Below are 15,034 nucleotides of genomic sequence, written 5' to 3' on the forward strand. Positions count from 1 at the left end.
TCCGTTTTGGCGTCTATGTTTCCAATAGACGCCACTACACGGGACTTATGGCAGACGGTCCCTAAGGTGGAGGGAGCAGTTTCTACTTTAGCAAAGCGTACCACTATCCCGGTTGAGGATAGTTGTGCTTTTTCGGATCCAATGGATAAAAAATTAGAAGGTTACCTTAAGAAAATGTTTGTTCAACAAGGTTTTATCCTGCAGCCCCTTGCATGCATTGCGCCTGTCACTGCTGCTGCGGCATTCTGGTTTGAGTCTCTGGAAGAGGCCATTCACACAGCTCCATTGGATGAAATTATGGACAAGCTTAAATCACTTAAGCTAGCTAACTCATTTGTTTCTGATGCCATTGTACATTTGACTAAACTAACGGCTAAGAACTCCGGATTCGCCATCCAGGCGCGGAGGGCACTATGGCTTAAATCCTGGTCAGCTGACGTGACTTCTAAATCTAAATTACTTAATATTCCTTTCAAGGGGCAGACCTTATTCGGGCCCGGCTTGAAGGAAATTATTGCTGACATTACTGGAGGTAAGGGGCATACCCTTCCTCAGGACAGGGCCAAATCAAAGGCCAAACAGTCTAATTTTCGTGCCTTTCGAAATTTCAAGGCAGGAGCAGCATCAACTTCCTCCGCTCCAAAACAGGAAGGAACTGTTGCTCATTTCAGACAGGCCTGGAAACCTAACCAGTCCTGGAACAAGGGCAAGCAGGCCAGAAAACCTGCTACTGCCCCCAAGACAGCATGAAGGAACGGCCCCCTATCCGGAAACGGATATAGTGGGGGGCAGACTTTCTCTGTTCGCCCAGGCGTGGGCAAGAGATGTCCAGGATCCCTGGGCATTGGAGATCATATCTCAGGGATATCTTCTGGACTTCAAGGCTTCTCTTCCTCAAGGGAGATTTCATCTTTCAAGGTTATCAGAAAACCAGATAAAGAAAGAGGCATTCCTACGCTGTGTACAAGACCTCCTAGTAACGGGGGTGATCCACCCAGTTCCGCGGACGGAACAAGGACAGGGATTTTATTCAAATCTGTTCGTGGTTCCCAAGAAAGAGGGTACCTTCAGACCAATTTTGGACCTAAAGATCTTAAACAAATTCCTAAGAGTTCCATCATTCAAAATGGAAACTATTCGGACCATCCTGCCCATGATCCAAGAGGGTCAGTACATGACCACAGTGGACTTAAAGGATGCCTACCTTCACATACCGATTCACAAAGATCATCATCGGTTCCTAAGATTTGCCTTTCTAGACAGGCATTACCAATTTGTAGCTCTCCCCTTCGGGTTGGCTACGGCCCCGAGAATCTTTACAAAGGTTCTGGGCTCACTTCTGGCGGTTCTAAGACCACGAGGCATAGCGGTGGCTCCGTATCTAGACGACATCCTGATACAGGCGTCAAGCTTTCAAATTGCCAAGTCTCATACAGAGATAGTTCTGGCATTTCTGAGGTCGCATGGGTGGAAGGTGAACGTGGAAAAGAGTTCTCTATCACCACTCACAAGAGTCTCCTTCCTAGGGACTCTGATATATTCTATAGAAATGAAAATTTACCTGACAGAGGCCAGGTTATCAAAACTTTTAAATGCTTGCCGTGTCCTTCATTCCGTTCCACGCCCGTCAGTGGCTCAGTGCATGGAAGTAATCGGCTTAATGGTAGCGGCAATGGACATAGTGCCATTTGCGCGCCTGCATCTCAGACCGCTGCAATTGTGCATGCTAGGTCAGTGGAATGGGGATTACTCAGATTTGTCCCCCCTACTAAATCTGGATCAAGAGACCAGAGATTCTCTTCTCTGGTGGCTATCTCGGGTCCATCTGTCCAAGGGTATGACCTTTCGCAGGCCAGATTGGACGATTGTAACAACAGATGCCAGCCTTCTAGGCTGGGGCGCAGTCTGGAATTCCCTGAAGGCTCAGGGATCGTGGACTCAGGAGGAGAAACTCCTCCCAATAAATATTCTGGAGTTAAGAGCAATATTCAATGCTCTTCTAGCTTGGCCTCAGTTAGCAACACTGAGGTTCATCAGATTTCAGTCGGACAACATCACGACAATCATCAACTATCAAGGGGGAACCAGGAGCTCCCTAGCGATGTTAGAAGTCTCCAAGATAATTCGCTGGGCAGAGTCTCACTCTTGCCACTTGTCAGCGATCCACATCCCAGGCGTGGAGAACTGGGAGGCGGACTTTCTAAGTCGTCAGACTTTTCATCCGGGGGAGTGGGAACTCCATCCGGAGGTGTTTGCTCAACTGGTCCATCGTTGGGGCAAACCAGAACTGGATCTCATGGCGTCTCGCCAGAACGCCAAACTTCCTAGTTATGAATCCAGGTCCAGGGACCCGGGAGCGACGCTGATAGATGCTCTAGCAGCTCCTTGGTTCTTCAACATGGCTTATGTGTTTCCACCGTTTCATTTGCTGCCTCGACTGATTGCCAAGGTCAAACAGGAGAGAGCATCGGTGATTCTGATAGCGCCTGCGTGGCCACGCAGGACCTGGTATGCAGACCTAGTGGACATGTCGTCCTGTCCACCATGGACTCTACCTCTGAGACAAGACCTTCTAATACAAGGTCCTTTCAATCATCCAAATCTAATTTCTCTGAGACTGACTGCATGGAGATTGAACGCTTGATCCTATCAAAGCGTGGCTTCTCCGAGTCAGTTATTGATACCTTAATACAGGCACGAAAGCCTGTTACCAGGAAAATCTACCATAAGATATGGCGTAAATACCTGTATTGGTGCGAATCCAAAAGTTACTCATGGAGTAAGGTTAGGATTCCTAGGATATTGTCCTTTCTCCAAGAGGGTTTGGAAAAAGGCTTATCAGCTAGTTCGTTAAAGGGACAGATTTCTGCTCTGTCTATTCTTTTGCACAAGCGTCTGGCAGAAGTTCCAGACGTCCAGGCTTTTTGTCAGGCTTTGGCTAGGATTAAGCCTGTGTTTAAAACTGTTGCTCCTCCTTGGAGCTTAAACTTGGTTCTTAAGGTTCTTCAAGGAGTTCCGTTTGAACCCCTTCATTCCACTGATATTAAACTTTTATCTTGGAAAGTTCTGTTTTTGATGGCTATTTCCTCAGCTCGAAGAGTTTCAGAGTTATCTGCCTTACATTGTGATTCTCCTTATCTGATTTTCCATTCAGACAAGGTAGTTCTGCGTACTAAACCTGGGTTTTTACCTAAGGTGGTTTCTAACAGGAATATCAATCAAGAGATTGTTGTCCCATCATTGTGCCCTAATCCTTCTTCAAAGAAGGAACGTCTTTTGCATAATCTGGACGTAGTCCGTGCCTTGAAGTTCTACTTGCAGGCAACTAAAGATTTTCGTCAAACATCTGCCCTGTTTGTCGTTTATTCTGGACAGAGGAGAGGTCAAAAAGCTTCGGCAACCTCTCTCTCCTTTTGGCTTCGAAGCATAATACGCTTAGCCTATGAGACTGCTGGACAGCAGCCCCCTGAAAGGATTACAGCACATTCTACTAGAGCTGTGGCTTCCACCTGGGCCTTTAAGAATGAGGCCTCTGTTGAACAGATTTGCAAGGCTGCGACTTGGTCTTCGCTTCACACTTTTTCAAAATTTTACAAATTTGACACTTTTGCTTCTTCGGAGGCTGTTTTTGGGAGAAAGGTTCTACAGGCAGTGGTTCCTTCCGTTTAAGTTCCTGCCTTGTCCCTCCCATCATCCGTATACTTAAGCTTTGGTATTGGTATCCCACATGTAATGGATGATCCGTGGACTGGATACACTTAACAAGAGAAAACATAATTTATGCTTACCTGATAAATTTATTTCTCTTGTAGTGTATTCAGTCCACGGCCCGCCCTGTCTTTTTAAGGCAGGTCTATATTTTTAATTAAACTACAGTCACCACTGCACGCTATGGTTTCTCCTTTCTTGTCTTGTTTCGGTCGAATGACTGGATATGACATGTGAGGGGAGGAGCTATATTGCAGCTCTGCTGTGGGTGATCCTCTTGCAACTTCCTGTTGGGAAGGGAATATATCCCACAAGTAATGGATGATCCGTGGACTGGATACACTACAAGAGAAATAAATTTATCAGGTAAGCATAAATTATGTTTTTTTAAAGTCTGTATGATGATTATGCCTTTCATGGGGTTAAAAGGGAAATATCTAGAATTCTGTGCTTTTGCAATGTCGTATACAAGCTTTAACATTTGGTTTAGTGTTTTATAGTCCTCTACAACAGTAATTCATAATCTATTAAGCAAAAAGTACCCGAAATGACATTTTCCACTGCAGAAATTTGAAAAAAGGGGAGGCAAGGGATAAGTAAACTACACACTATAAATTTCCTGTACTCTATAATATTGATATGTGTAATCAATGTAATTTTTTTTTTTACTTATTTACACTAAGTAAAAATAATTAACTTGGGGGGTGGAGCCTACACTCAAAGCTGCAAGACGCGTCTTGGTGAAGCTCCGGGAGTTTGAAAAGATATTTATAAGTTACCAACAGCTAACTAATAATAACTTGGACATTTAAGCAGGTTTATAACTCTGAGACTCAGCAGCCTCTACGAGCGGATGATGCGACTGTGTTCTGCCTATGTTCTATGAGTCAGCTACACTGCGGTTCTGCATACAAGCCTAGAAGCCATCTTGAAACTTCTTGTAACCACGCGGGGACGACCAGAAGAATTGGACTTTGTACAGGCATTGCAGTGCAGGTCTGGGGCTTCCGCAAAATAACCCCCCCGAACACCGGGGTTACGAAATCCTAGAATAGGATCATTTTAGACTTTCTTCTCTATTATAATGAGGGAATCATCTATATTTGTGAAGCAGCAGTAATCAGAGCCAGAGTTTTACAGAGCGACTTTACCTGAATCTGCTATAAAAAAAAAAATAATTAAAAAAAAAAATGGAAGCTTTAGACAGATGGGAGCAAAGAATGACCCAGCTCATATACGTCCATTTCCAGAGCCTGGAGGAAGAGCTGAGTAACCTTCTCTTTGCAGCGCGATCTAATAAAGACTCCCCACAGACAATGTTACTTAGATCAAGAAGGGAAACCGATCGTAGGATTGCGTCCTCTAGACCAGGTCTGCCTTTGATAAAATCCTCCCCCCCTGATTACCCGGTGTGTGACACCAGGTTAGCCGGCCAAGAAAGTCTGCTCACCCTGAAATTACAGCCGGAAAGCCGCACAACCTCAGAAGTACAAATCTGTGACGCGACATTGCCTTTATTTGGGGCTCTGATAAGGGATGCTCATGAGGAGAGAGTTGCGACGTGTCCGGTTCCAACAAGGGAGATGGCTTCTCCATATGATGCTTTAGCGACAGCTGGAACTGCAACGGAGAAGGGGTGGAGGTCCCGCATGAGATTCATGGTACTTAAGTCCCCATATATGTCTTGCAGAGGCAAGATCACACATCCTCATTTGCCTGCAACCGGGGGTGAGAGAAAACTGGCTGTGGATCTACTTACAGCTCTGGAAATCAAAGGCCCTAAGAGAACAAGGCGATCGCAAGTAACCAAATCTCAGACCAGGGGATTTCCTTATGCAGGGCTCTGCATTTTGAGGAGCGTCATGCAAGATGAAAGGGATAAGTGGAACATGTGCTCCTTGTGCTCAGGACTCTGCAATAAACTGAGCCCTTTACAGGTACCCCGACATGGAGTGGGCTAAGGGGGTCTGAAATTATGAAGCCCTGCATGTGAGATTCATTCTCGAGACTGTTGAGGGGCACGTATCCTGAGGAGTCCCTTTAACGCTATTACAGGACACCATTGGGCCACCTATAGGTCCAAAACATAGTGAGTCGCTTATATTTCACAGTGACACTTTCGGTATTATAAGTTCTGTACTAGATACATACGTTATAGTATTTATGAAGTCTTTTTGTCTGAACCCTCACTTTTTGTTATCGTGCAATTTTGCCTGACTCCCTGCATAGTGTTATATCTGGTCCCTGGGCGACTCCTATACCAGTTGTTCTAGCGGTGGGCAGGATCTAATGTTAATTCAATAGATAGTTATATAGGAATAGCTCTGTTTGCTGTCTAATTGTATGTTAAAACTTGTTATGGGCAGTAGATATTATATCCTACAATAATCCACTTTACTATGTTTTTAAACAGTAACTCAAATAGCTGGCTGGAAAACTCAGAGTACCTGTCTACATTGCTAGCAGATAAATGTGAAATGACTCTTTGGTTGGAGGGAGTTTACAGGCAGTCTGAGGTAGTACTGATAACCTGCAATAGGCACAGTCCAGTTAATGCTTTAGCCTCATTTAGTCTAATTTACTTTAGATGTGGGAGGTAGACATTTTGTGCTATAATAATCCACCCTGTTATATGTGTATATAGTGATTTCAATGACTGCTTGTGTAGCTCAATATTTCTACCTATATTGTTAGCAGTTTAGTGCGCTACCCTAGGTCTACATTGCAGGTCACTTACTACTTCCCCTTAACTGAAATGCCTCTTTAGTTAGAGTGAGCTCTTACACAGTCAGGAGTTTTATAATGTGCACATAATAGTCATAGTTTAGTTAACCCTTTGACTTAAGTTAGCCTAAGTTAAACTTGATATTGGCGATAGACATCTTACACTACTACAACCCTCTTTACTAAGTTTCCAGTATTTTATATGGCTGCTTGAAAAATTCAGAATACATAGCTATATGTTTTGTAGTTAAAGGGATTACCCTATGATTGCAACACAGGCTGCTACACTTATTCTTTAACCGAAATACCCTTCCGTGTGATTTAGCTCAGACACAGTCAGATGTTGTACTTACAATCTACAATAGTTATAGCTTAGTTAATGTTAACCCCATTTAGTTGCAAATTCCTGTAGCCCTGAATGAACAATACAATACAGCGTTGGAGTTTTATTCTCCTTCTGGCTAGAGGTGCCATCTGCGGCCGGGGTGGCACCTTTGGGTCTAGAGGATTAGTAATTCTAATGTTTTATAATACCCTCACGGTAATAGCCTTAATACCAGTAGGCAACTACATGCAGGCAAGAATTCTTACTGTGCTTAACTACCTCACCACCTGGGTCTCCAAAAATACTTTAATACTTTTATATATGCATTTAGAAATACTCGCTCAGTGGAGCTAGAGGCCTATCTGTGCCCTTTTAGCTTGTTCCCCCTTATGTGCCTTTTCGGGGTATTGCAGCTAAATTTCTGTCTCAATTGGTTACTTTTAAGTTCCTCTAACGATGGTTCCCCTCCCTTTTATGTCTACTAATTTTAGAAAATGGGTCCACAAGCGGCCCCTGTATTCTTGTTTCTTCGCATTTCCCCTTTTATTCTTACTTAGCAATCAGAGGCCCATGAGTGGCTGGTTCATTCTCACAGGGGGAATTTACTAATCCAGTTATGATATTATATGTTATTTGTTTATCAAAAAAGAAAATAGAGGTTAGTATCTTGGGACTCGAGAGTAGTCTCATTGTGTGCATGATAACTCTCTCCAGATCCATATTTAATTAAAAGGTCCAAACGCGGCCTCATGTGCCATATAGAGAGTTCCCAGTACAAAAAGCAAACTGTATGTTACAACTTATTCAATTGCAAAGGGAAATTACTCTGTGTATCAGGTTTAATGTGTATTCATAACATGTTTGGAAAATAGTTCACTGTACATTTTTATTGATATGCTTGGATTGTATGTCTTGCTTTATACCTCAATAAAAAGTTTAAAAAAAAAAAAAAAAAAAATTAACTTAAAGTAAGTTTATGCACAATTATGAATTATGAGTGTAGTTTTAATTAATAAAAAGATTATTTCATTAACTTTTATTTATGTCAGCTCAAAAAATATTTGCTGTGCCATATAGTTATTTATAAGACCCAACAAACATTCAGCTACTAATGAGTTAAAAACACATTGGGACAGCTTATATTACTTGCAAAGGAAGACTTAGGGCTAGATTATTAGTTGTGCACTAACTGTTGTGCGCTAGCAAAAAGGGGTTTATCATGGCTCTTTAGGTGCTTCGGAAGTAGCGCACATATTACACATCAAAGTAAACACGTTTGCTTGAGCGCAATTGAATTTAACTTGCATCAGTATAGCACAACCTCAGAGCTCTGGTTAACTGTTCAACTAAAAAGTTGCACAAAACACATCAAAATTGAATTAAAAAGTACAGTTACACTCATAATAACACTATCTTATACAAATTATTTGGGAAAAAATGAAATAAAAAGTTATAAGGGCTCAAGGATATGAGGTTTTAGGTGTTAAAAAAAAATGCATGCAAAGGGCTTTGACATAGAACATAGAGATATATACATATACATGTCTAAATATGTGTGTGTGTGTATGTATGTATGTATATGTGTATGTATATGTGTGTGTGTGTGTGTACATATGTATTTAAACATAAATTTATATATGTATGTATGTGTGTGTGTGTATGTTTGTATATATATCCAATCTAGAAAAGTAAGCGTACAAAGAATCTCCTCATAGTGTAATCTGCTTTAATAAAAAATATACACATAAACGGTTTCCACAACCCCCCCACTTGTAGGTGGGTACAGGTGACCTCAATCGATATGAGGTAAGGTATGTATGTGATACATACAGGGTAAAAACAGGATATCCCACTTTGCGGTCAGTGAGGTATCTAAAGTTTGTCAGGTAGTTTACAAATGTTAGTCACTCTTTAGCAATCCGCTGTGAGACAATCCCCATGCGTTGCAAATAAAAGTAGTAAAATAGCCAATGTGGCAAAGAGAATAGCGTATAACAAATACAAATTGCTACTGTGCAGCATGTATTCCTTGTCTGCGTCTTTCATCGTGGCATAAGGTGGGCGTGACCTAGCGTGTTTCACGGAGTATATCGGCTTCGTCAGAGGCTTCATTTGATGACTTTTTATTGAGAAAACCCGGGGTATATTGCTGCCATTGATGTGTGACATTTGACAACCTGATTTTAGGTGACACATTTTCACACAGCCATTCTGGAAAGAGATATAAGATTAAATATTCTCTGTAATTGAGAATATAAATATGTTGTTTACATCATTAAATGCCATTGTGGGGATATTTATGTAGGGAAAATGGAGTGTATGCTTAAGTAAAGAATTGCACTCAACAGGGGGAACTTCCGGGTGGCGGCCATAACAGGTCGCAAAATTTTCAGCTCCTCTACCTCCTGTCACAAATGTATGCAAAACTTACTCTAAACTATCCCATTGACTTCACATTATGAACGAAGCTTCATAGCATAGCATGTTCTTCACCAGCATACAACTTTTTCGGGATTTGTGGCAATATTTAGCACACCGGAGTATAGCAAAGGCTGCGGCCTACCATTTTTACCCCCCGGCAGGTTACTAGATAGCCCTGTCGTTAAGATGCAGTAACATCCCGCAAGATACTGCATATACCTACCTTGCCAAGACAAAATTTAAAAGTGTTATCCCCCTCACTCCTGACTAATCTTTACTACGTTATATTTAACATGGAGATTCCCTTCAACTTCTTGGACGAGCTGCGTAGCTTACTTGCCTCCCACCATGCTGCCTTGGCGGCTAACCTGTATACAGCGACCAGCAGTGGTGGAACCTGCTTGAGCCGATCACCCATACAGTCTACAAGCTGCGAGAGAGAGGACAGGAGTGGCATCGCTTTGGGGCCCCAGCATCCACTTCCTACCTCCTATGCATCAGAGGGAGATCAAAGATCCGGACTTGCAGAAATGGCGGCGCAGCCTGGACCGGCGAGGGAGACAGAGGAGGGGATCGCCTTACAGTACACTAACAGATCACCCCAAAGCTACGCTACTAACCGGGAGGATTTCAGTTTTAAAATATCGCTCAACAGCGGAGAAGAGGGGCGCAGCTCTGCAAAGTTTGTCAGCCAGCATAAAGTCCGTAACAGCAGAGACCAAGGGACCCACGTTGAACTGTCTCTCCAAGTCCTAACAACACTTTGTCTGCTCTTTTGTGATATCAATCGGCCACAACAAGCCTGGTTGGAGACTCACCTGCCTCTTTGCATTCCCCTGCTGCATCGTGTGTGGGACCCAGGTGGCGTATCTGTCCCGTATATCTGGGCCCCAGGGCCTATTCTGGGGGACTATGGACTCCAGTGTCTAACATTATCAGCGGTAATTACGAGCCTAGCAGAACAATTAAGCCTACACGTATCATCTTAAAGGACTTTCTTGCCTCTATATTGGGACTTAGGCACTTCAATTATGGTAGTAGAGGATGAGCTTTGCTGGGCTTAGTCATATACAGATTAAGGGCACTTATAAGGTTATTGAAAAGCACCATCTTGGCCCCTAGTTTATGGCGCACACACTGCTGAGATAGCACTTATTGATTCTTAACCCATAGTAGGCACATTGTCTAACACCTACAGACTTTCATATGAGCCACAAATTATTTGGACACCTAACATTATAGCTAGAATTGTAATGTTGTAGTACTTTAGGTGTGTTATTGTACATTGCCTTTAGGTTTTTCTTATAAACCCTGTATAGATGCTCCCTGGATAAGAGAATTAACAATGTATTAATGTAACATGGTACATGCATATGTTAACACGTATTATTATTGCTTGGCAGTGCTATATGATACCCACAAGTGTATTGACATGGAGTCTTACGCAGGCTGGTCCTGCTTAAACATCATTATTCCCAAAATACTCTTATATCAATGCCAAGCATGCTATCTTCCAATTCAAGGGACCATTTCTGTTTGATTAAGATTTACAACCTTTTTAAGCTCTGTACCCTTTGGTATATATATGTTGTTGTCCTAGCAGCAGTATAGACTGTAAAAAATATTTGAACTTGGAATATGTATGTGTTTTGCCATTAAGGCAGAGATCTTTGATTTATAAATTGGTGTACCTAAGTAACCTGTACAGAATTTTTACTAGTCAGCTTAGGGAAATCATACCTGGGAACCTATTCCTACATACCTTGATGCTGTAGCCTACTTTCTACTACAATGCACCTCTTATTTTAGTTGGAATTACCCCCGTGTTCCTGCCTGCTAACGTGCTTAGTTCCCTGTTTTAGGCTAAAGCTTACATTTTGAAGCCTTTGTGCATGATTTGAACTGTTTCCCCCCCAGTAGGTTTAAGAGCACCTTATCTCCCACAGTATGGCCACAATAAGGGTCCTCTATATACCTTTAGAGGACCTATTGTATGTAGCTTACTCTCCTCATCCCACAAATGTCTACGTTTGCTCGTTAGTCATACTTTATGTTTTATTAGGACAGCTCTTGCACAAACTTTTTATTTCAGACTAGGGAGTCTTATGTTATTTCCTATTTTTTTTTTAATTGCTAAGCAGGAGTGAGGGTCAAACGGCCAAACTACCTTATGTCTTCCCTAATTATTATAGCTTTATTACGCATTTTACCAACCATAGTTCTAAAAAGTTAAATTCTTTATAATCCTTACTACAATATATCCTAACTATAGTTCTAAAAATAAAAGAGGTTCTCCATTAGGGGTCCATGAGTGGCCCTGTCACATCAATGTTCACCTGCTTTACATCATGTTACAGCATCTTTGCGGTCCAAAAGTGGCCGCTTATATCTTATAGTGGGTGTACTGTTTGAACAGCGTTTATTGCATGTATTTCACGAGTAATTTGTCATATCACTGTATTATGTACTTATATGATCTTTCTTTTTTGTTGACAGCCTACTCTGTAACAATCTGTTCCTCTTTTTAATATGTATTGACAATTACTAATTGTTTGTTTTGAAAAGAACCTCAATAAAAATTATTTAAAAAAAAAAAAAAAAAAAAAAAAAAAAAAAAGAATTGCACTCAACAGATCAAGTATCAGACAAGCTATAGAGAAAGGTAAAACAGACCAGCCAGTTTCTAAACCTTTTTTTGGAGAAGGGACACCCTTTCTCAAGCTTACGATGTAGCCCGATTGACCATATTCCTACATCAAAAAGGGGAGGGGATAGGAAGAAAATGTTGCTGCAAAGGGAGGCCAAGTGGATCTATGAGTTAGATACAGTACACCCTAAAGGCCTGAATACCTATTTGTCTTTGACTAGCTTTCTTTAAATGTAATGAATATGGGAAATGCACTAATATCTACTTAGTTGAGCTGTGATTTTGAAATTGTGAAATGCTCATTTTATGTTCATCTATAGCAACCCCTGGATATTTTGTTCTCTTTTAGTAAGAAAAAATAACAAAAGAAGATACATGCAAAGGATGCAATATGCAAAATGACCATTAGATGCTGATATATCTGTGAAAGTGGTATTGGTATTGTAATTAAGGGTTGAAGGGTATATAAGGAAGGGGATTATGGGAAATGTTTCTATCCTCGACAAAGGCCCAAATGGGGGCTGAAACATTGGAATAAACACGTTTGCAAAAGAAGGAGCTGTGTCTTCATGTTTCTTATAAATATTTGGAAGGACTACAGCAGAGAAGTTTGTGAAGGTGTTATGACCCTTTATGGATGTGTGTGTATATATATATATATATATATATATATATATATATATATATATATATATATATATATATATATATATATATATAAATATATACAAATGTGTGTGTATATGTGTATATATATATATATATGTGTATATGTATATATATATGTATGTGTGTGTGTGTGTGTGTGTGTGTATATGTATATATATATATATATATATATATATATATATATATATATATATATATATATATATATATATATATATATATATATATATATATAGCCCATAGGAGGCCCGAAACGATCGTCTGGGGTTACCATGTTCCTTGTTCAAAGAAGAATTGCCTGGTATTTTGGGGCTGGACTGACATTACTTGGCGGGATCAGACTGATATACTTCAGGAAAGGTTTCCTTTGTGAAAAGCAGAACTGGGCTAAAAAAGGCTGCTCCTGGGTGGTGACTCACCATAGAACAAGCTATTGAGCTGTTGTTCGTTCCTTGTAGAGTGCTTCTCTCTTTGTATGCATTCGAATAATGACACTGGGGAGGTCTCTCTAAGGGTTATAGGGGAAACCAGACGTGGACTCCTTTCCTAGTGAAGCTTAGAGGAATATGGCTGCACCTCACTGACGAGACCCATAGGAGGCCCGAAACGATCGTCTGGGGTTGTCATGTATATGCCAATGTCTACATTATCCAAATGTACTATTATTCATTTGAAAATCAGTTCCATCTAAAAGAATCCTATGGGTAAAAGAGCTTGGTCATTATCACATTTTGCTAGCATGTCTCAATCTTGCTATCATATTCTTTTGTGACTTTTTTAATAGTGATTTTATATTTCACTGCTAAGAACATTAATTTTTGAATATAGATTTTTTTTTCCACTGCTAAGAACATTGACTTCTTCCATGTTGAAAGTCATGGAGCTTAATCCCTCAGAACCGTGATATAGGTTTATTTGCTACCTATTATATTATTTGATTTCTTGATACTAATCACACAAATTTATTGATACTAAATGAGCACCCTGGAAGGAAAGATTATTGATGAAGTACAGTAGATATCTTTTTTGTTAATAAAAAAAGCAAGTATTATTCTGTTTTTTTTTATTAATATTAATTTTATATACTATTGAAATATTGAATTAAATATTTATAGTTTAAAATGTTAATATAATAATATAAACTTATTTTCTAACCAACATTTTTTCTATTTTTCTTATCTATACTGCAATATAGCAGTTATTTGTACAATTTATTTCTCTGTATTTTCTGTCCTGTTGAGTCATAGTTTTACCTCCTGCTTCCATTTTGTTCCCCTCTGTGCAATTTCCTCAATGTCTCAATTGCAAATTAAGTATATCCTTAATGATAGTCTTTCATAACATTTTTGTTGTTGTTATAAATCCATATCAGCAAATATGAATCATATACTTTATGTTGTGTTTTTATTAATGGTGTTATTCTGTCTCTGGGGGAAAAAAAGTATTTCAGAATTAATTAGAATTTTTTTAACCATATTTTTTTACAGTTGCTGTTGAAGTTCTTTTGTCTATACAGTTATAGGTATTTGGGGTATGTGGTGGCTAATGCGTACAAAGAGAGAAGCTCGCTACCAGGAACAAACAACATGGCGAGTTACCACATAGGAGCAACCTCTTTTAGTCCAGTTGTGCATTTCACAGAGGAAAACTTTCCTGAAGTATATCAATCTGATACTGCAGAATAAGTTCAGTCCAGCCCCCAAATACCAGGCAATTCTCCTTTGAGCTAGGAACATGACAACCCCAGATGATTGTTTCAGCCTTCTGTGGGCCTCGTCAGTGAGCTGCAGCCATATTCCTCTAAGCACACTGGGCAAGGAGTAAGTGGTGGCTACTTGCTGTGGCTGATTAAACATTTTATTTTCAATTTTTACAATTAATAGCTTTGGCAGTAAAAAAATACTTCTCTCACAAAAACATGTTCTGGACTGTTAAGTGTTTAATTCCAAACTTTTAAAGAAGACTGTGTAGTGCTTCTGTTCCTCTGCAATTGCACCGATTTTGCATTTTCTTGTTTAGAGTAAGTAGAAAATGGTGCCTAGAATATATCCAGACAAAATATGTCCGTGAGCACATTATTTTTTGTATAATAAAGGGCTCATATTTTGCATTAGAGGTACATAGAAGTCAATATTAAACCTTGATGATTCGGGCAGAACAAGCAATTTGTTTTTGTTGTGAAATTTAATATTTTTTTTCTCTTGATGTCAAAATGTAGCTCCTTTCCGTGAGAGCATACTGAAATAGCCTCAGGAGTGTGCATGTTTCTTTAGCACTATAGTTATAATATTGTTTCACACACTGCTGTCATATAGTACTCAAACTATTGCTTATCTATTTTCTTTATAGAGTTTCTGAAATTCCTCTCTGATTGTCACAGTGTATGTTCCAGATTACCAACACTTTGTCTGAATCTGCAGGTCATGTTTTGGTGCCTGAGTATTTTGTATTTTATAACATTTCTCATGTGTTTCAGACTGTATTTCCTCGTTATAATACATTGTTGTCCAGAAATGATAGCTTATAATTTGAATCATGTC

General features: G+C 40.0%; 1 protein-coding gene across 2 annotated transcripts in view; it reads left to right on the top strand.

Annotated features, from left to right (window-relative positions):
• SH3YL1 (SH3 and SYLF domain containing 1) overlaps nucleotides 1–15,034 on the top strand; it is a 307,999-nt gene that overhangs the window by 126,169 nt on the left and 166,796 nt on the right. The gene's annotated exons all lie outside the window — the stretch shown is intronic.

The sequence above is a fragment of the Bombina bombina genome, chromosome 4 (genome assembly GCF_027579735.1).
Source record: "Bombina bombina isolate aBomBom1 chromosome 4, aBomBom1.pri, whole genome shotgun sequence".
Lineage (NCBI taxonomy): Eukaryota > Metazoa > Chordata > Amphibia > Anura > Bombinatoridae > Bombina > Bombina bombina.